Source organism: Populus alba, chromosome 1 (genome assembly GCF_005239225.2).
Source record: "Populus alba chromosome 1, ASM523922v2, whole genome shotgun sequence".
In the NCBI taxonomy this organism is placed as follows: Eukaryota; Viridiplantae; Streptophyta; class Magnoliopsida; order Malpighiales; family Salicaceae; genus Populus; species Populus alba.
Window position 1 is genome coordinate 23,150,723 of NC_133284.1, and position 20,815 is coordinate 23,171,537.

The 20,815-nt window shown below is 29.6% G+C and overlaps 1 long non-coding RNA gene across 1 annotated transcript; it reads right to left on the reverse strand.

Annotated features, from left to right (window-relative positions):
* Positions 1–15,235: 15,235 nt before the first annotated feature.
* LOC140956099 (uncharacterized) lies at positions 15,236–18,219 on the reverse strand. The gene is made up of 3 exons (XR_012171122.1): positions 17,131–18,219; positions 16,088–16,327; positions 15,236–15,996 (listed from the first exon to the last, which is right to left on the reverse strand). It is a non-coding gene; the product is annotated as an uncharacterized lncRNA (long non-coding RNA).
* Positions 18,220–20,815: the final 2,596 nt, after the last annotated feature.

The following is a 20,815-nucleotide window of genomic DNA, read 5'->3' on the forward strand; positions in this document are numbered from 1 at the left end:
CGCGAGATCCACAGTTATTAAGCCCGAACTGGTTAGCGGGTTTACCTGATAACTAGACTAATTTGGATAAAATAAAAAATTGAATTAAAAAAATTTGATAAAATCTGGACAACTTGGTTAACCCAACAAAATTTGGTTAAGATTTTTTTTTTTTTAAATGTATTTTTTTTCTAACTAAAAATCCTTTTTTATATATATATTTTTTATTTGATAATTAACTCTTTTTAAAATTCATTATATAAATACTAAAAAAATATTTTATTTTTTTAATGTAAGATTTGAAACCCTTTAATATATATATTTTATGTTACAGAAAAAAAATTATTTTTAAAACAAGGAATTTGAAGTCTTTTAGTATATTATATTTTTTGTTCATAAGAAAAAAATTATATTTTTTTAATATAAAATAAAAAAAAATCTTTTTTGGTTTAAATACTTTAACTTAAAAGAATAACATAATATATTTTCAATGTGGGATAAAAAACCTTTAGAAATAATCTTTTAAACTTCATTATTTACAACATGTATGCTATATTCACATAAATTGTTTCTTATTTTTTTCATATAAAATATTAAAATTTAAAATATATTTTTTTATTTTTCCAAGATAATTTGGGTTGATCCAGATTAACCGAATCAACCCGAATAACTCGGAATCCGGCTCGTCAAGTTTTATAATTAATTTTTATTTTTTTTGCATAATTAAAATTCACATCATGTCATCAATAATTACATGGCAACCTTTATGTTTAGTAGAATGATAACCTAAGCAAAATTTAGTACTCTATATTACTTATTTTTGGGTTTAGAGCCATTAATAATTAGTTTTTCCATTTGGTTAATTTATAAGAAAATAATTTTTGTTAATATGGAACAATTTAATAAAATTACAAGTTTAGAAACAAAATTATTTCCTATTCAAAATCAAAACAATTAATATAGCTAATTGACTTTTATTTTAGGTGAATAAGCTAGTCATAAACATATAGCAAGTAAATTAGTATTTTTCTATATTGGTAGTCATGAACTTCTAATGAAAAATATATACAACTTATTGAAACGTTAATTAAAATAAAAGCATTCAAATAATCTAAGATATTATTTATTAATGAAAACAATTACCACACTGATAGTCTTATTGGTGATAAAAGATCCATTATTTTAATGGGTGCTACACTCCTTTAGTCAAATATAATTATCTTTCATACCTTAATTAAAAGGACTTAAAAGCATAAAAGACAAGGAATCAAAACAAAAATTCAAATATAAAATAAGACAATAAAAAACTATAGAATTAAATCAATGAATATCTTGATTTTCTTTTTTTTGTTCAAAACAAAATAAAGATAAAGATAAAACAAAACAAGACATGTATTTGAAGACCCCAATCAAAGATAATTGTTGAAAATTTATTTTAAAAACATGGTTGATGAACATATTTGCGTCTAAAAAAATAAAATTTATTTATTTTTAGGGTTTAAACTTTATTAGAAATTATTCTTCAATAAAATTTTATTAATATAGAACATTAACATGATTAAAACAAATTATATCAATAAGTAATTAATCTAAAAAAAAATCTTGGTTAACATGTTATTGTGAAACTAAAAATCCTCTATCTTACATTGAAAAAAATAAGAATATTTTGTAGTTTATAAAGTGAAAAGTTGAAGAATCATAAATAAACCTCATCAAAATAGTTTGGGTTTAACCCATACATATGTGTTAGGCTCAAGCTCGAGCTTGAGCCTCAAGTCCCAAAGCTTAAGTTTTTTTTTTTGCCAATCTATTTTGAACTTGAATTTTAATTTATTATAAAATAATTTTTGAATCATAAATTTTTTTTACCAGCTAATGAATAAATAGTCTAAACAATTATTTTTCATGAATAGTTTTTTTCAAAGGAAAAACAAGTTGTTTTTTAGGTAAAAAAACTATCAGGTTTTTATTCTTTTTACAATAGATCATTAAGGTAAATGGTGGGAATTAATTATAATAATTACTATAATTCATTTTGTATAGTTTTGGTTTTAAAAATTAGTATAGATAGAAGGTTGAATGGACGTTGTACTACACACCTTGTAGTAGCTCTCTATCCTCTCTTTTTTGTTGCTTTTCTTAGTTTCTTTTTACTAAGTTTTTTCATATATTTTAGAGTTGCAGTTTTTGTTGTAAGATTGATGCACAAGCATTGTTTTAGAAAATAGATATTTTTCTTAACTAACTTTAATTTTTCCTATTTTTATTTAAATTCTTTTCCAGTTTTTTCTATGTGAAGGTAATATTTTTCCTAGTTTTTTTTTTATCAGTTATATTAGGGTTTTTTCATGTTTTTCTATATAAAAGCTTGTTATAGCCTGTGATGAATAAAAATTAAGTTTTTTTTTTTGTCTCCCTGTACTTATAGCCTTTATAGTCTTTGAAAGTTTTAACAAGTAACAAATTCATGTATCCTTTGCTCTGGTCTGTATTAATTGGTATTAAAACCCAACAATCCTTGGTGGTTATTTTACTTTATTATGTGTTGTACGACAAACATGGCTTAAAAAGGTTGCAAAATACAACATGCTTGTATAAGAAGGAATAAAAAATTCTCCCAAGAACTAGTGTGTTATTGTCATCTATATTAGTTGATGTCATTTGAAATCATAGTAGTGGGATCCATGATGAGATGACCCGCGCAAATAAATTGTATTAAGGATCTATAATTAGGTGGCCTGCACAAAGGTGTTGTGTTAGGGGCTCATGATGAGGTGAATTGTACAAAGGTATTAGGGACCCACGATGGGGTGGCTCGTGCACAAAAGGATATTCTTGATGAAAGACAATTTCTAATTAAAGATTGAACTCGATGACAAATTCCTTCTAACTTGGAGAGACTAATTGATATGGATCAGCTCATAAACACAATTAGGGATCTATTACATATTTCAATTGTTCCAATCACAAGGTCTAAGAAAAAAGCAATGAAGGAGGTAATGAATGAGCTTGTTAGAAAGGTTTTGGCTAGGGCTGATTTTGGAGATCCATTGAAGCATTAAAGGGAGGTTTCAGTCCTTCTAATCCAAGTGCAAGAAGAGCTCAATCCATGTTCAACATGGGCCTAATATGTCCAGCATTATGAAATCCTTATCTAGGCATGATTTCCTAATGTTATAATGATTTCAAGTCAGCAAGTATTCTCTTATCAATTCAAGGAAGATTTCAATCAAGTATGATTTCTTAGCTAGGAATGATTATTTAATAATTCCCCTAGGAAGGAAACTAATAAGACAACAATAAAGGAATATATTTGTATTTATTATTGTCCAAGTATTACAAAGAAACCTAGATCTATAAGGAAAAACAAAAGGTGATGAAATTAATTCCACAATCACATCAGATTTTTCTAGTCTATTTGGGACATCCAGAGTTAGCAACACTTCATAAAGTTACAAAGGTTTATTTTGGTTATAAAAACTTTTTAAGCTAGAAAAATCAGACTTATCTTTTATAGTTCTCTTGGGTTATTTGTGGCAACATAAACAACCTTTATTTTAATTTTAATTTTTACATGGCTTGGGTTTATTTCAATTAAGTATTGGGTCTGATTGTAACTAGGCTTCACATCAACTGATTAGTACTTAAAAGTGCATTTTTATCAAGGTTTTATATCATTATTTTGCACTTGAAGTATCAACAACTCCTTAACTAAAGCATGTTTTATAATAACATGTCTAATAATATAAGATACCTTTAATTTATGATAAATGTTTATCTTAAATACAGGTCTATTATATAAATCAAAGGATTGATTGGTGAGTTTAACTAGTGAAATTGAAAAGAGAGAGAGAGATAAACTTAGAAAAGAGATGATGGTTTAGTTCAAACTGGAATATTATTCGGTTATTGGATCATGACTAGAGCTGTAGAACTTGGATTTAGGTCTAGTTTATATGGATGGAAAGCTAAGACATATGCCTAAAACTTTCATGAAGAGTCCAAGATTCAAAAAGGTCGTTTTCAAATTCAAATTGTAGTAATAACAGAGAAGTCGGAATCTGTTCTGCAACTCAGACACTATTCAGTGTTCAACCCATATCTTGAGTTCTAGAAGTCCAAATGTACTGATTTGTTTTTGGTTGGAAAGCTGAAACCATTTCCCAGAACTTTCATGAGACTATCTATTCAAATTCTGATGTTATCAATGACGTTTTGTTCAGACAAGAAAATAAGAATTGTCACCAAGTCAAGATGTGGTTACCCACTCAACAATTAGTCATCAAATCAATTGTTCTGAATTTTGGCCTATAAAAAGAGACATTTGCCATGCATTTAGATATCTTGGTGTTCAGATCAAGATCACTCTCTTTCTTTATATTTTGTAATCTTTATTTTTATTTTATGTTTATACTTTTCATTTCCTTCACTATACTTAGTTAACTTATATCTTATTTATGTTCTTATCTTGTTTATTTATGTTTCTCTTCTTCATTATGTTTAGCTAAGTTTATTATGTCAAGGTGAAAAGGTTTCACTAATAGTGTTAGGATACGTATAATATAAACTCAATAAGAACTTCAATGCTTATATCCTAAACAACTTGCTATTAACATGTCTTATCATTTTTATCTTATTAATTCTTAATACCTTACTTGTTAAATGGTTAATCTAGATTTGTGTTGTATAACACTTGGTACAACAAATGCTTGACACTTTCATAGCAAACTGTATGGTATAACCTGCACTTGTGCTATGAAAGGAACTTGATTTGTTGTTAATATAAGTTAATATCATAAATAATATGATCATGTTAACAATTTATAATAAGCTATTAATGACAAATCATCCGATCAGAATCCTCTTTGTGTGTGATTTCTAGTTCAGTATTAAAAATAGTTTCTATTATATTTATTTTTAATACCATTAGTGGATCCTCTAACCTTGACATTTATTTTTATCATTGTTAAATCCTCACATTAATCTTACATCTCAAAATCCTCTTATTATTATTATTATTATTAATTATAATTTATATAGTTCACCTCTCTATGGTTTGACTATGTCTTGCAGGATTATTTATTACTTCGACACTCTTGCACTTGAGATAAGACATCAAGGTTTTGATTGTGTCAACAACCATAATCTTTATATTTACCCACGGAATTTTCTGTCGTTATTTGTACTTTGATTCTATCAGTAATTAGTTTACCGATGGAATCACAAACAAAAATGTTCCGTAGATGAATCTTTCATTGATAATTTTTTTTTTCTATCGGTAATTCCGTTGCTAATAAAAAAAATATTCTTACCAATGGATTTACTAATGAAAAAAGCATGAAAAAAATTATCAGCTTCATTCTATTGGTATTTTCCTCGAAAAAATATAATATGTAATTACATCGGTAATTATTTAAAAATATTTTAAAAAAATCTATTTTACAAAATTATAAAATAATTAAATTAATATAAATCAACAATCTATAATACTCAAAATTGAGTTGCTTGGAAAGAAGAAGAAGAAAATCAACTCAAATAAATTTGTAACAAATAAATAACACAAAAAAAATCAACTAAAAAAAATTCAAATGAAAGAAATGAAGTTGCGATTGCTAAAAATAAATCAACAAAAAAATGATCTCATATGAAAACAAAAATCCTACAATAATATTCATATAATTATTAAGAACAAAAAAAAAATTTACAATAAAATAAAAAAATAAATATAGTGAAAAAAAAAAAACAGCAAAAAAGAAGAAAAAAGAAAAATCTTACCTTAATGTAATTGCAAGTGAAGCTAGAAGAGGAAAAATAAATCGTAAAGCATATTAATTAAAAAAGGATTGAGAAGGGAAAAGAAGAAAGGAGAATAAGATATACCTGAGCATGGAGAAGAAGAGAAGAGAAGAGAAAGAAAGGGATGCTGATTTTTTTACATATGGGGAAAAAGAAGGAAAGGATAAAGAAAAGAGGTCTGTATGTTGTGAAATTAGGGATTCTAGTCTTTTTATTGGGGTGTTTTATCAACGGATAATTAAATTTAATTTAAATTTAATACATTTTTTTGGTGATTCAATCTATAATATTTAATTTCAATTTTCAAATTAATAAAAAAATTTCAAAAACTGTCAAATATCACCGATGACTTTTCAATCCGTCGATGATTTCGTTTGTAGTATTTAATTTAAATTTTCAATTTAATCAAAACTTTTCAGAAACCCTCCAAATAACACTGATGACTTTTCAATCCGTTAGTGATTTTATCTGTAAAGAATAGTAATTAATAGTACAATTGAAAAGTGAACAATTCCAGAGTTCTCTGGAAAATACCGATGAAATTTTTTGTTAGTGATTCCCTTTGTAATTGATATAATGAATAGTGTTAAAAGTTTATCAATGATTTTACCGATAGAATTAATTTCGTCGATAATTATGTTGGTATAAATGACACATCATTATTTTTTTTTTGCTTTGTTTTAATTATTTTTTTCTCATTGGAATATTTTCGTCTATACTTCCATTTATATTTATCAATTTTCTAATAGTGTTAAAAATTGGGATGTTACTAATTACATGCAATCTAGGCTAAAAATCGCAATCTTCAAAATATCACCAACAAACTATAGACTAAAATTTTATTCATTTACTTGTGTTCTTTATGTGCTTATCTATCATATCTAAATACATTATCTAATTGTTTAGTTAACATCTAAGTTGGATTATTTATTTGTCTCTTCATAATTGCATGTTTAAATCCAAATTTAATTGTATAAATTTGGATGTTGTTATAAAACATTTAGTATGACTTCAACTTAAGATTTAGTTACTCTAACCAATGTTTCTTTGGTAAGAAGGATTATATCATCATCTTTTGTCTGATGAGAAAACTAAAAATCTTGATGGAATGAACTTTAAAATGTGACAACAAAAGATTTATTTCTATTTAATCACCTTGAATTTGAAAAAGTTCTTGTTTGAAAAGGCATCAAAGTTGTTAGATAATAAATATAATTTCATTGTTTTGTAAACTGTGAATGCATGGAATCAAAATGATTTCAGGTGCCAAAACTATATCTTGAACAGATTGGACAACATATTAGATGATGTGTATAGTTTAATTAAAAGTATGAAAGCATTATGAAAATCGTTGAACCGAAAGCATGAAGTTAATGATGTTGGTATGAAACAATTTATAGTTGATAAATTTATTAACTTCAAGATGGTCAATTTAAATATTGTGATAAGTCAAGTTCAAGAGTTTCAGCTCATTTTATATAATATTCATGCTAAAGAAATGGTTCTTAATGAATCCTTCCAAATGATTAAAAAATCATCACCATTTTAAAAAGATTTCAAGAATAACCTTAAACATAAGTGCAAGGAAATGAGATTTGAAGACCACAAACTGAGGTTGATGATAGAAAAGAAAAATAAGTTAATCAAAAGAATATCCAACTTTTTCAGTATGGCTCTAAAAGAAAAATTTTCAATAATTGCAGCCATTTATAATGATTTATTAAGAACCGTTTTTTTCAGCATGAATATCATGCAAGAAGAGTTAGAACTCTTAAACTTAACTTATCATGATTCTTGAATTGACCATCTTGGGATCTAAAAATTTACCGACAATAAATATTTTTCATACTAGCATCTCCAACCGTGTATTTTTTATCCAAAACTTTGCATTGTGCCTTTACTCTTTTTATTGAACTATACACATCATGAAATATATTTTCCATTTCATTTAAGATGTAGTTCTTCTATACATAGTCATTATGATTTCATGCATTCACAATTTCCACAATAGTGGGGTCATATTTATTTTCTAATAACTTTAACACTTGTTTAGAAAAGAACTTAGCTAAGTTTAAGGTGCTCAAAATGAACAACATTTTCTATTTCTCCTCTTGAAGTTTCATCCATTGAACTTTTTAGGTTTTTTGTCATGTGCCACAAAAAGATAATGATGGAATCCTCCCTACCAAGCCAAAGCAACATAGATAACTAAATCTTGAATTGAAGTCATGATATATGTTTTAAAAAATAATAGACAAAATTAATATTTGACTATACACAGGCAACAATAAAACATAAAACTTAAGACTTAAAAAAAATCATTAAATAATAGTTTTACTCTAATCTTAATGTATTAAATTAATTTCTTGGTACATTCAAAATGTAAATATCCAGAATTTTAGTAGATAAATAAAGCTTTCAACAAAGAAAATCTCTAATAAATATGCATGCAAAAATATAACAAGTATAAGGTTTATAAACTTGTAATTATAAACAATATTACTAACACGATCAAAAGATTGATGTTTTATCCCAAGTGCAGGAGTATCGAAGTAATAAATAATCCAGCAAGACCAGGGTCGAACCATATGGAGGTGAACTATAATAATAATAATAATAATGAGTTGAAGAGAATTTTGAGATGTGAAATTAATGTGAGGATTAAACAATGATAAACATAAATGTCAAGGTTCTCAAAGTTAGAGGATCCACTAATGGTATTAAAAATAACTATAATATAAACTATTTTTATTACTCAACTAGAAACCACACACAAAGGAGGTTCCAATCAGATGATTTGTCATTAATAGCTCATTATAAAGTGTTAATATGATTATATTAATTATCTTATTTAAGTAACACCAAACTTTTAAATATTGTCAGGAATTCATAATGCTAACTTATATTAACAACAAATCAAGTTCCTTTCATAGCACATGTGTACGTTATACCATACGGTTGGCTATGAAAGTGTCAAGCATTTGTTGTACCAAGTGTTATACAACACAAATCTAGATTAATCATTTAACAAGAAAGGTATTAATAATTAGTAAGATAAAAAGATAAGGCATGTTAATAACAAACTTTCTTGGATATAAACAATGAAGTTCATGTTGAGTTTATATTATACCTATTCTAACACTATTAGTGAAACCTTTCCACCTTGACATAAGAAACTTAGATAAATATTATGAAGAAGAAAAACATAAATAAACAATATAAGAACATAAACATGATATAAATTTAAATAAGAATAGTTAAGGAAATGAAAGGCATAAACAAGATATTAATGAAAGCAAAACTTAAGCATTACAAAAATATAAAGAAAAAAAGCAAGAACATGATCTTGATCTGAAAACTAAGATGTCTAAATTCATGGCAAATGTCTCTTTTTATAGGCCAAAATTCAGAACTATTAATTTGATGACTAATTGTTAAATGGGTAGCCACCTCTTGACTTGGTAAAAATTCTTATCTTCTTGTCTGCAGAAAACATCATTGCTAACATTAAAATTTGAACAAATAGTCTTCATGAAAGTTCTGGAAAATTGTCTCAGCTTTCCAATAAAGCTAGAATGAGGTCATTTGGATTTTTAAAACTCAAGATATGAGTTGAACACTGAACAATGTATGGGATATAGGATAGATTCTGACTTCTCTTTTGATGTTAAGATTTAGACTTCCAAACAGCAGAATTGAGTCTTGGACTCTCATGAATGTTTTAGGCCTATGTCTTAATGTTCTAGCCATATAAACCAAACTGAATTCCAAGATTTACAGCTCTAAATATAACACAATGACTGAATAGTATTCCAATTTGAATTGAATCAGCATCTCTTTTATAAGCTTAGCCTTTTCTTTGTCATTTCACTTTCAATAGTTAATCACATCAATCAATCCTTTTAATTGTGAGATATGCCTACATTTAAAATGAGCATTTATCATAAATTAAAGCTATCTTATATTATTAGACTTGTTATTATAAAACATGCTCTAGTTAAGGAGTTATTGATACTTCAAGTGCAAAATGATGATATAAAACCGTGATAAAAGTACACTTTTAAGTACTAATCAATTACTTTTAATAAACTAAATAAATAACTAGCAAGAGTAAAGCCTTTAGATTTTTGTCGAAAAAATCATACTAGTGATAACAATTTAGTTTAAGCTACATGCACTTGTATAAGACAAGGTAAGGAACATCAATTTGCAATGTTATTAAAACATAAACCTAATATGCATTCTAAACATATAAATAAGTACATAAATTAAACTTGAATCATAAAATATAAACTTTCATAAATAAATAGATTTTTTATATTAATCTAAAACCACTGTAAAGTACTTATTGTTAATGACTTTAGAATCATAAACAAATAGTAATTAGTTATTGTCAATGAATAATTATTTATTTTTAATGTTATATTGTTTATCTCTTGAAGTAAATGGAATGGATTCAATAAACCTTTTAAGATTTCAATATTACCACTTAGTTTAATGCACTACTAAACAAGGTCTACAAACTCTAAAAAATACAACTCAAAATCTCCTTATAAAAGACTTAAGCTCTAAAATATAGAGAAAAGAGGAAAACAGCTTCGTAAATTAGAGGCAAAAGAAACAAGGAAAAATATAGAAAAAAAAGGTTTGAGAGTTACTACAAGGTTTGAAAGCTAATACAAGACGTGCAAAATATCTCTCCTTTTACCCCTATTTATACTTATATTTTAAACCAAAATTGATGTGGAATCAATTCCAATAATTAATAGAATTAGTTCTTATTATTTTTCCTTAACAATCCATCATAGAAAAAACAAAGACCTAACATCTTTTTACCTTAAAATCTAAATGTTTTTTCTTTGAAAATAAATTGTTCATAAAAAAAATAAAGATGATTCAAACTCTTTATTCATTGATCAGATATATACATAATATAAATAAATGGGTTGATAAAAAGTTTTTTTTTCTCCTAGAATTATTTTATAATAAACTTGTATCTAAGACCAAAATATGTTGGTAAAAAAAAAAAGCTCGAGACTCAGTAAAGTCTTGTCAAGCAAGCGCACGTGTGCAGCTTAAGTTCAAAATCACTTTGCTTAAGCTCATTTTTATAACTTTATAATTTTCCACTATATAAACTATAAAAACAAGTATGTAATTTTTTAATGTGAGATACAGAATTTTGGATTTTATAAAAACATGTTTAATCAATAATTATTTAAGATTAATTTTTTATTCATCTATAATTTATTTTAATTATATTAATATTTTATATAATTAAAAAACTTTGGTCAAAGAATAATTTCCGGTATAATTTTAAGCCTACACGTTTCCGTGTACAAGATGGCAGGATAATGAAGTTCATAATACTCCATAGAAAATTACAGTGGCCTCCTATTAAAGAACTCTAAAAGACATGGGAAAGCACTGTAGCTTCCCACGCCTTTTAATTATACTTATATATAATTAATAATTATTATTATATATAATTATAATTATATTATTATTTTATAATTAAGTAATATACTAAAACGCATATCTTTTTCACTGTAGTTAAAGCTGTTTTTTTTTTTACAATTTTTTTTTGTTTTTTCTTCTGTGACATTTTTTTTTTCCTTTTTGGTTTTTTTTTTCTGTAGTATTTTTTTTCTTTTTGTCTTTTGCTTTTGTTTTTCTAAATGTTTTTTTCACTGTTGTTGCACCCGACATCGCGGCGGCCCTAAAAAATAATAATTCTCTTGAATTAATTATGGAAAAAGAACAGATTCTGGCATCCGGTTCTTTTAGGAAAAAATGTCTTGTTTGAGGAGTCGCCACCTAGTATTATGGTCACTAGGAACCCTAACTGGTCAACAGAGATTCTATGACTCGGAATTGGTTACGTAAAAGAGAAGATATTATCACCCCTTAAATGTTCTGCCTAAGGCAGATTGCATTGTTGGTTTTGTCTTAAATTGCTAAATATTTATTAATTTATGCTGTGATGATTTGTCTATAATATTCCTGACTCTGGCGCCAGTGAATATTCGAGCTCGAATAATTCCAACTCTGGCGTTGGTAAAAATTCGTAGCTACGACAAAAATTAGATCAATATATTTTATTCCCTACTCTAGCGCTAGTGAAAAAATAAATAAAAATAAATTTATTTTTACGCATGCACACATTTTTTATTTTTTAGCTAAACAAAATAAAAAATACAACGAATAAAAATAATATAAATTTAAACCGGTATTTTTATTCCTGACTCTGGCGTCAGTGAATAAACCAATAAATTTATATTATTTTTATTCATGCATACTTATTTTTTATATTTTTTTTTCTGTTTTTTATCTTTCTGTTTTTTTTTTAATTTTTTAATTTTTTTTATTATTTTTTGGGCTGGGCCCAGCTCAGCCCACATGGCTGGGCTGGACCCAGCAGGCCTAGCCGGGTCAAGCCTTGACCCGGCTGGCCATTATTTCTGTTTTTACCTACAGGAACATGTAATTAAAATGCAAGGAAGGAAAACGCTACTTACCTGGCGCTGGCAAAACCGAAGGCAGCAGTGACACTGGTTCTGGTCACGATTCGCCGTCCATTTTTCTGTGGTTCTTGGTCTCTTCCTCGATTATTTTCAGTTCTTCCTCTGTTTCTGTTTCCGTCTACTCCTCTGGTTCTTGCTTTCTTTATTTCCTTCTTCGTCTGTGTGCTTGTCGTTGTTTTCTTCCTCCTTGCCTGGGCTCTCTGTTTTTTTCTTTGTTAGCTCCCAGCCTTCTACGTCTCAGCCTCTGCTTCGTTCTTCTCCGTGTGTTTCTTGATGTCTTCGGTTTTGCGCCTCTTATCCCGGTTCTTTGAGATGAAGGGATGAAGACGATGGGGATGCTGGGGCTTCTTCTTTTTTTGCTTGCTTTTTCTTTGCTTTCTTGCTCTGTTTTATTCTGCGTTATGCTTGAATTCTAAGACTAAACCAAAGCTGGGTTTAGTCCTCTGTTCTCTTCCTTTGGTGTTCGTTTTCTTTCCCCGTGTCTGCTTCGTTTCATCTCTGTTTATTTTCTCCTCCCCTCTCGCCGGTTCTTCTTCTCTGGTTTTTATAACCAGAGAATGCCATGCGGTTGCATGGATTTTAATGCAATAAAGGCATGCGTTTTCTTCTTGTTTTCGGGTGAAGAAGATGAACAGTGTGATGTTAATGGCCATTTGCGTTTTGATCCTTGACATTTTGCATATTTGCAGTCCAGTCCTTGGATAAATTGCAATTGAACCCCTGCATCTCAATGCCATTTATACATTGGTCCTTGGGTTTTAATCTGCTGCAATCATGCCCCCAATTAACCCCAAACTTTTCTATTTCTTCAATTAAGTCCCTGATTTCATTAATTTAATTAAATCCAAAGTCCAATTAAGTCTAAAACTTATTAATTCTCCACTTAAACCCTTAATTAAATAAATTCCAAGCGCAATTAAATCTCAAAACTTATCAATTCTCCAATTAAACCCTTAATTGGATTAATTAAATTAAGTTCAAGCTTAATTAAGTCTCAAAACTTATCAATTCTCCAATTAAACCCTTAATTGGATTAATTAAATTAATTTCAAGCTTAATTAAGTCTAAAAATTTATCAATTCTCCAATTAAACCCTTAATTGGATTAAATAAATTAATTCCAAGCTTAATTAGATTAATTCCAAAGTTTAATTAAACCCCAAAACTTTCAATCATGTTGTCCTTAACCCAAAATTTACTTCATTCTTCATTTATTTCATTTTACTTGTTTTTCATCATCATTATTATTATTTTTTCATCAATTTTTTTATCCTTTTCAATAAAAAAAATAATAATAAAAAATAAAAATAAAATGGTCAAAAAAATGGGTTATGACAACTGTAGTAGCTTTTTTTTTTTTTTTTTTTTTTACATGTTTTTTTTTAACGCGTGGGTTTTTCAATGTAGCAGTTTTTTTTTTTTTTCTCGCTTTTGTTTCTTATGTTTTTTTACATATAATTAAGTAATATACTATAACGCGTAGCTTTTTCACTGTAGCTAAAGCTTCTTTTTTTTTTTTTGCATTTTGTTTTTGTTTCTTCTTCTGTGGCATTTTTTTTTGTTTTTGATTTTTTTTTCTGTAGCAGTTTTTCCATTTTTTTTCTTTTTTTCTTTGTGTTTTTTTTCTTTTAATGAATTTTTTTTGTTTAATTTAGTTTGTTAATGTGAAAAAAAAAATTTAGTTATTATACTTTCATTACACGGATCTTGGTTTTTGTTATATATTAAGTTGGTTGAGAACTTAGCTTTGTAGCTTTTTTTTTTAAAAAAAAAAAAAAAAAAAAACACTATAGATTACTACAGTGTTTCCCTTACATGTTTATTTTTTAAATTATCTTTGTTAAATTTATTTTTTTTAATATTGAGTTGGTTGAGAATTTAACTTTAACTTTACCTTTCCCTATCTTTTTTCATCATCATTATTATTATTATTATTATTATATTGTATTATATTATATGACTGTTTTTTTTTTATGAATTGTTTTTGTTTGATTTAGTTTGTTAATGTTAAATTTTTTTTTTTTATTTAGTTATCATATTTTCATGATACGAATCTCGGGTTTGATAGGTTAACCTGATTTGATGAGTTATTTTTTTCATTTAGTTTAGTTTGTTAAAGTTAATTTTCTTTCTATTTAATTATCAGACTTTCATGATACGTATCCTGGGCTTCACGGGTTAACTTAGTTTGATGGGTTAACCCGGTTAATTCTAGGTTAACTTGTCATTTTTTTTTTCTATTTAGTTATCAAACTTTCATGACTCAAATCCCAGGTTTTACGAGATAACCTAGTTTAAAGGGTTAACCCAATTAATTCAATTTCTTTTTCTTTTTCTTCATTAGTTTTTTCCTTTCTGTTGATTTTTTTCTTTGTTTTTTTTAATTAATCTATTTAATTATCACACTTTTATGACACGACCTTATAGCTAGACCTACATCCAATATTCTTGGGTCTGGTGTTACAGCCAGGCTCAATTAAACTTGGGTCATGCAAGTTTAATTTTATTATTAATATTATAAATATTACTCTTAGGTCAGGCGTTGCTGCCAAACCCAAGATTTTTTAATTTTGATTTCTTAAAAATATTTTTTATACAAAAAAAAATAACCCGTGGCATCGCGCGGGTATCAAAGTTAGTTATATATATAGCATGTTTGCAATACATGTTCATCGACTCATTGATCATCAGACTTTGTTTACTTATTTCGTTTTCAATTTTATTTTTTTTTATAAAGGAAAAAAAATTCAAACTCGATATCTTTTCAATATAATATTCGTCGAGCCACAACTCATTCGCTTCTAAACTCTTTTTGTTCAACTACTAATTAATATGATATACCATCCCCATTTTCTTGCATCTTTCGATCTCAGTTCCTCTGCAACTTCTTATTCTTGTTCAGATGATTCATGGTTTTGTGGTCGTAATCTGGCTTGTATCATTTCTCCTCTTCCGTGCAGCAAATTTATAAATTACTGTAAGGCATGCAATGCTGTTCTTCATCGAAAAATAAAAACTACCAAAAAAAAAAAAAAAAGATTCGTGTCTTTTAGGGTTAAATATCAATAGAAAAAAAAACAAAGAAATGTTGGAGTCCAAGGCAGGGATATCGGTAGTGTCGGCTCTGAACACGACGGCGACTCCTGGAGGGCCACGGTTTACGGGGCTGAGGGTTGACTGACGGAAGACAATGCCTAATTGTTTGCCTTTGAATGCTTCCAGCATGGGATCAACCGCACAAATGCTTATTTATGCGGTTAACTTTTTTGTGTTCTTTTTAACTCTGAGTTAACTTTTTTTTTCTCATTTTATTTAAACACGTATATTAAATCAACTTTTATCAGAGAAAACTTTAAGAGGTCGGTTTGATGGTTAATGTGATTTACTATTTTCCCTGCTTCTTTGAGTTTAAAACTGAGTCCAACACCATCACAATTTACTTATAAATAGCCATTAGACACTATAAATTCAGGTTGGAGCAGAATTTGTGCTAACCTACATCCTGAATTTGCAGCAGCAGCAGCAGCAGGACCAATGGCAGACCAAAAGCAGAGACACTGTACAGATGTATTGCTCAAACCTAACCCTTTACTAAGGTAAACTCCTCTCATCAAAGAGCATATTTATGACTTCATTTTACTTGTATTTCTGTAAGAAGATTCTACATCTCGAGGACCAATTTTATCTTCCCAGCATTCCTAAAATCACAACAAAAAATATAATCGCAATAACATCTATCATTTATTCTACCTTGAAAGGCGGATAGATTCCATTTACTGAGAAACATACCGAGAAAGTTGTACAATTGGGCCTTTATTATTCATCTTTATTTGCAAGCACACCGCACACGCTTCAAAACAACACATACATTTTCTAGCAAGTAGCAGCAACAAGAGCATCCTCAGTTACTAAATATAGGCCGAGAAACTAGTTGATTTGCAGAGAATGCCGTACACCAATTTTCTTGAGCAACATGAGACAGCGCAGCACTTGTCGAAACAAGCTAACCAAGAGTTCCTCCATAAAATCCTGTGTTTCACTCACAAACAAATCAGCAGCAACGAACAATGAAAAGAAATCATGAGCATATAGTGTAGCACAAAGCCAAAAAAAAATGAAAAACAAGAGAGTTTGAATAAATGTGTCTGTTCTATTAATAATACTACATTATAACATACCGCCAGTGATGAGCTGTGTACATTTTAAGGATGTTGAATAGGTAAAGGTTACCTACTGGCTACAGGTAGAGAGACACCTTTGCTAATTACTAGCGAATATTCCTATCCATGCATATCTGCACTACTAAACACCTCTGTAACAAGCATTTGGGCACAAAAAATGTCACAATGAAAGAGAATAACTTGCTTACCAGCCCATTCCCTATTTCTGTACTGTGTACAGGACTTAATGGAAAATGGTAACTGGACAGAGGCTAGCCAATTGCCTGGACAAGCTTGGCCTTTTATAAATGGTAACATTCTTGCCTTGAATCATGGGCATCATCCGAGCAAAATTCTCAGCTCTTTCGTACTGAGAATGGACAGAAATGAAAAACAGAAAGGGATGAAAGGTCTATTTCTAACTGTTTAAGCGAGCAAATGAAATCTACAGTGTGCATGACTGCATGGAATGAACTCTATAGAAACCGTTGCATTGCAAGCAGATCCTTGTGTGAACTTGAGTTCATTTACGAGTGGTCAAATCTACGTAATTCTAAACTTTTGAGCATAACTAAAGTTTCATTAGATTGAGATGACTTTTATGAATCTTCAATGTCAATACTAGCAAACCAGCAAGAGCTTTACATAAAATGGTTTTTGAGCAATTCCAACCTATAGGGTGATCAAAATCTGACAAGAAAGCTAGGAAAGCAATTCTGACAGTTAAAGCTTCTACCACCCAGGATCTTCTTCTTCTTCCTATGAATCTTCAATGTCAATACTATCAAACCAGGAAGAGCTTTTCATATAATGGCTTTTGAGCAATTCCAACCTATAGGGTGATCAAAATCTGACAAGAAAGCTAGGAAAGCACTGACACTTAAAGCTTCTACCACCCAGGATCTTCTTCTTCATACCAATTTTTACCCCCCACACTGAAAACACACGAAGAAAGGAAATAGTGAGCACAGCCCGCACATGGGTTTACATAACCACAACCTCTAATCTTATATGCTGATTAAACATGTTTTCCATAAGTCATGATGGTACCCATCATTCACTATCCAATAACAGTTTCCGAAATAGAATAATATAAAAGAACCGTAGGAAACAAACTTTAACTAGTTGCAGAACTCAGCATGTAATGAAACAACAAGAAATACAGAACAAAGTGGATGTTGGCTGGTTTAGCAGATAGTTTCACTTGGTGACATGGGAACAAGCCCCTTTTTTGTAGTCTAAAGCCTGATGGGCATTCCAAGAAATCACAACCATCAAAGAAACAAGATTCTTCAATCCCCCAATCCTATCAAACAAATAACTCGCTTCCCTCATCAGCCCACTTCCACAATACCCTGTTGTAATCGAATTCCATGATGAAACATTTCTGTCCGGCATTTCATCAAACAACTTCCCATCATTCTTTATAGCACCAGTCTGCAGAAACCCAGTTAACATTGCGCTCCCACTAACAACATTACGCTCCGACATTGTTTAAAATATAGTTTTCGCTCCATTAATCAATCCAGCTTTCGCGTACCCAGATAGCAAGAATTGAGTCGAACAGGTGGCGGGCCTCTTTGACTCGGCCCAGTTTGCCCAGCTATTGAATAGTGTGGTTTAACTCGCGGCGTGTTGCCTAAAAACCTCATTATCAGTTTAATCCAAATCTTTTGATTTTATCAATTTAACCCTAAATCTAATCGACATTAGATAATGTCATCTCGCAATGCTTTCACTATTATTGATAGCTTTCAAAGGCGCTAAATCTCAATATAATCTAAAACATAATTTCAGTTTCAAATTACAGTAAATTTATCTTCTTCTTTTTCAATTTACTAGATTGTATAATGAAAATTTTAAAATTATTTGATATTATATATTGGAATTTATCTTAACATTTTTAATGAAAACCATTAATAAACATGTGCAAAACTAAATGAAAACCATTAACAAACATCTTAAGGGTCTCGTCTTTCAATCTTCATCATTCTAGCTTTCTTTTTTATCTTTGCAACTCACTCGTAGTCATTTTTCTTGGACTTATATCCAAGCCCAAACCCCTAGTCAGCACACTTTAGTTTCATCAAATTAACTCATTTAGGCATCCTAATATCAAGATCATGCTGGAAAAGAATCTCATACTTCTAGAAGGAATTAGAAATCATCCTTGCCACTTTCGAGATTTTTTACCTTCCTAGCATTGTGCCTTCAGGAACATATTTCGCATTCACAATTTCAAAAGCGTGAATATTATTGTCTATGCAATCTTCTACCTTGATGAATGGTACAACGACATTCTTGATCATAGAAATTGTCTCCTTGGTTTTAATAGTTATCAACATCTCATTCATAATATATGTCAGGCATTGGTGCAATGAGGAGGTTACTGCTCTAGCCACATGGATCCATGGTCTTCCTAACAATATATTATAAGAAGCGTAGATATCTATCATCTGTAGTGTTACCAAGAACACTTATGACCCCATGTATAACTTTATTTTCAGGGTTCTAATTATCTACCTTGACGAGCCATCATATGCTCTTTTCATCATCGTATTAGGTCTTATGCAGGACTCATCAAAAGACATTTTTTTCAACATGTGCCTTGACAGCACATTCAACGTACCATTATCGATCAATACCTTTCATATTTGGATATCTGTGCACACATCATGATATACAATGGCTTGTCATACCTAGTACCATCAAGATTCAACTCATCTTTGATGAAGTATGGATAATTTAAAGTCTAAATTCTCCTTACCAGGTGCTACATAGTTTCTTGATTGATATCCTGAGGCACGTATGCCTCATTCAACACCTTTTTATGAAGCCTTTTTATGTGATTGGGAGCTTCAAATCAATGACAATAATCATATTCTGGTAGGAGTATTTTTAAGTTGCTCAATAACATTGTATTCATTGTTTTTCATCAGCTGTAAGAACTCATTGGTCTCTTCTTCAATGATGAGTTTGTTCACCTCCTCAATCAAGTCAACTACTTATTTCCCCTTAGCCTTCTTTTATTTCTCAATTTCTTCTGAGGTAAAGCATTTTTTGCTATGGGTTAGGCCTCCGACTTTTACTTGGAAGACGAGCACTGGTAGTGTGTCCTAGAAGGATTACTTATAATTATGCGGTAAGGCATTATAGTTTCCCTTATTTGCCACTATAGGTTTAGACGAGACCAATTTGGGCAACCTATTTGCAGTAAATTACACCCGACACACTTCTTTATTTTTGCTAGATTCATCCACCATGGATACCTTTTTACCCATTCCTCCTTCAATTCTAAGAGTTTTTTGAATCAACATTTCTATCACCTCATTGCAGAAGCCTTCATACAAGTTGATCATATGGCCTTCTTCATTGTGATACTTATAGAAATTCCTGCTTGTTAATCCTTCTTCAAAACTACCCTTCATGTACTCGATTTTTGTCAACATTTCATAAATTCTATCCAACGACACCTTTAAGCTTCTTGGGTAATGTACCTTTATGTATGATTCGATCCACTACTCAATGTATGATTGGATAGAGGGTTTGTATTTATATTTAGGGTCTCCTTAAATGTTATCCACTTGGCTTTAATTAACTGCATGAACTTTTTCTTAAAGGCATTGCAAGTATGGATGTTATGTGATGCAATGCTAATATGGTACTCATAGGTGAGGTCTGGCTTGTACCAGTTACGATAGGGTGGCTACAAAGATGTGAGCAGTATCGAGGCTACCTTTTCGATGCTTAGCAACTTTTGGTACATCTCGTTTAAAGGTAATGGTAACAGGGGTAGTTATTCTTAGAATCTTTAGTAATTTTTCTTTGATATATCTTCAGTTTGGTTATTGACTTGGTTACTTTGGTCTTCATATTTCTTTGGTAGGGAATGGAGAGTTAAAGTTGATGTTGGCAATCTAGGGTGAAGGTGATGGGGTGTTGTAGTTTTGGAAGTGATTTTTCTTGTCTCTATAGCCACCCTGAATGTGATTGCCATCCTTATTCTTTCCTCTAAAACCCTTTTTTCTCAATGGGTCCGAAGATTATGTCACTCTTTATCCCTTGCTCTATACACTCAACCACGATTGCAACATCAATAAATTATTGTGTTGAACTACCCACACATGCTTATAGTACAACGCCTTGAGTGTATTTGCAAAAAAGGTAACCATATCTTTGTCTAAAAGTGAAGGATGTACATGTGCAGTCAGATCCATCTATCTTTGAGCATACTCTCTCATACTTTTTTTTATCCTTTTCTTTTTAGATGAGACAGGCTGATTCTGTCAAGGGCAATATTCATATTCTACAGATATTGCTTGATGAAAGTGTCCACCAGATCTTTTTAACTTTAGAA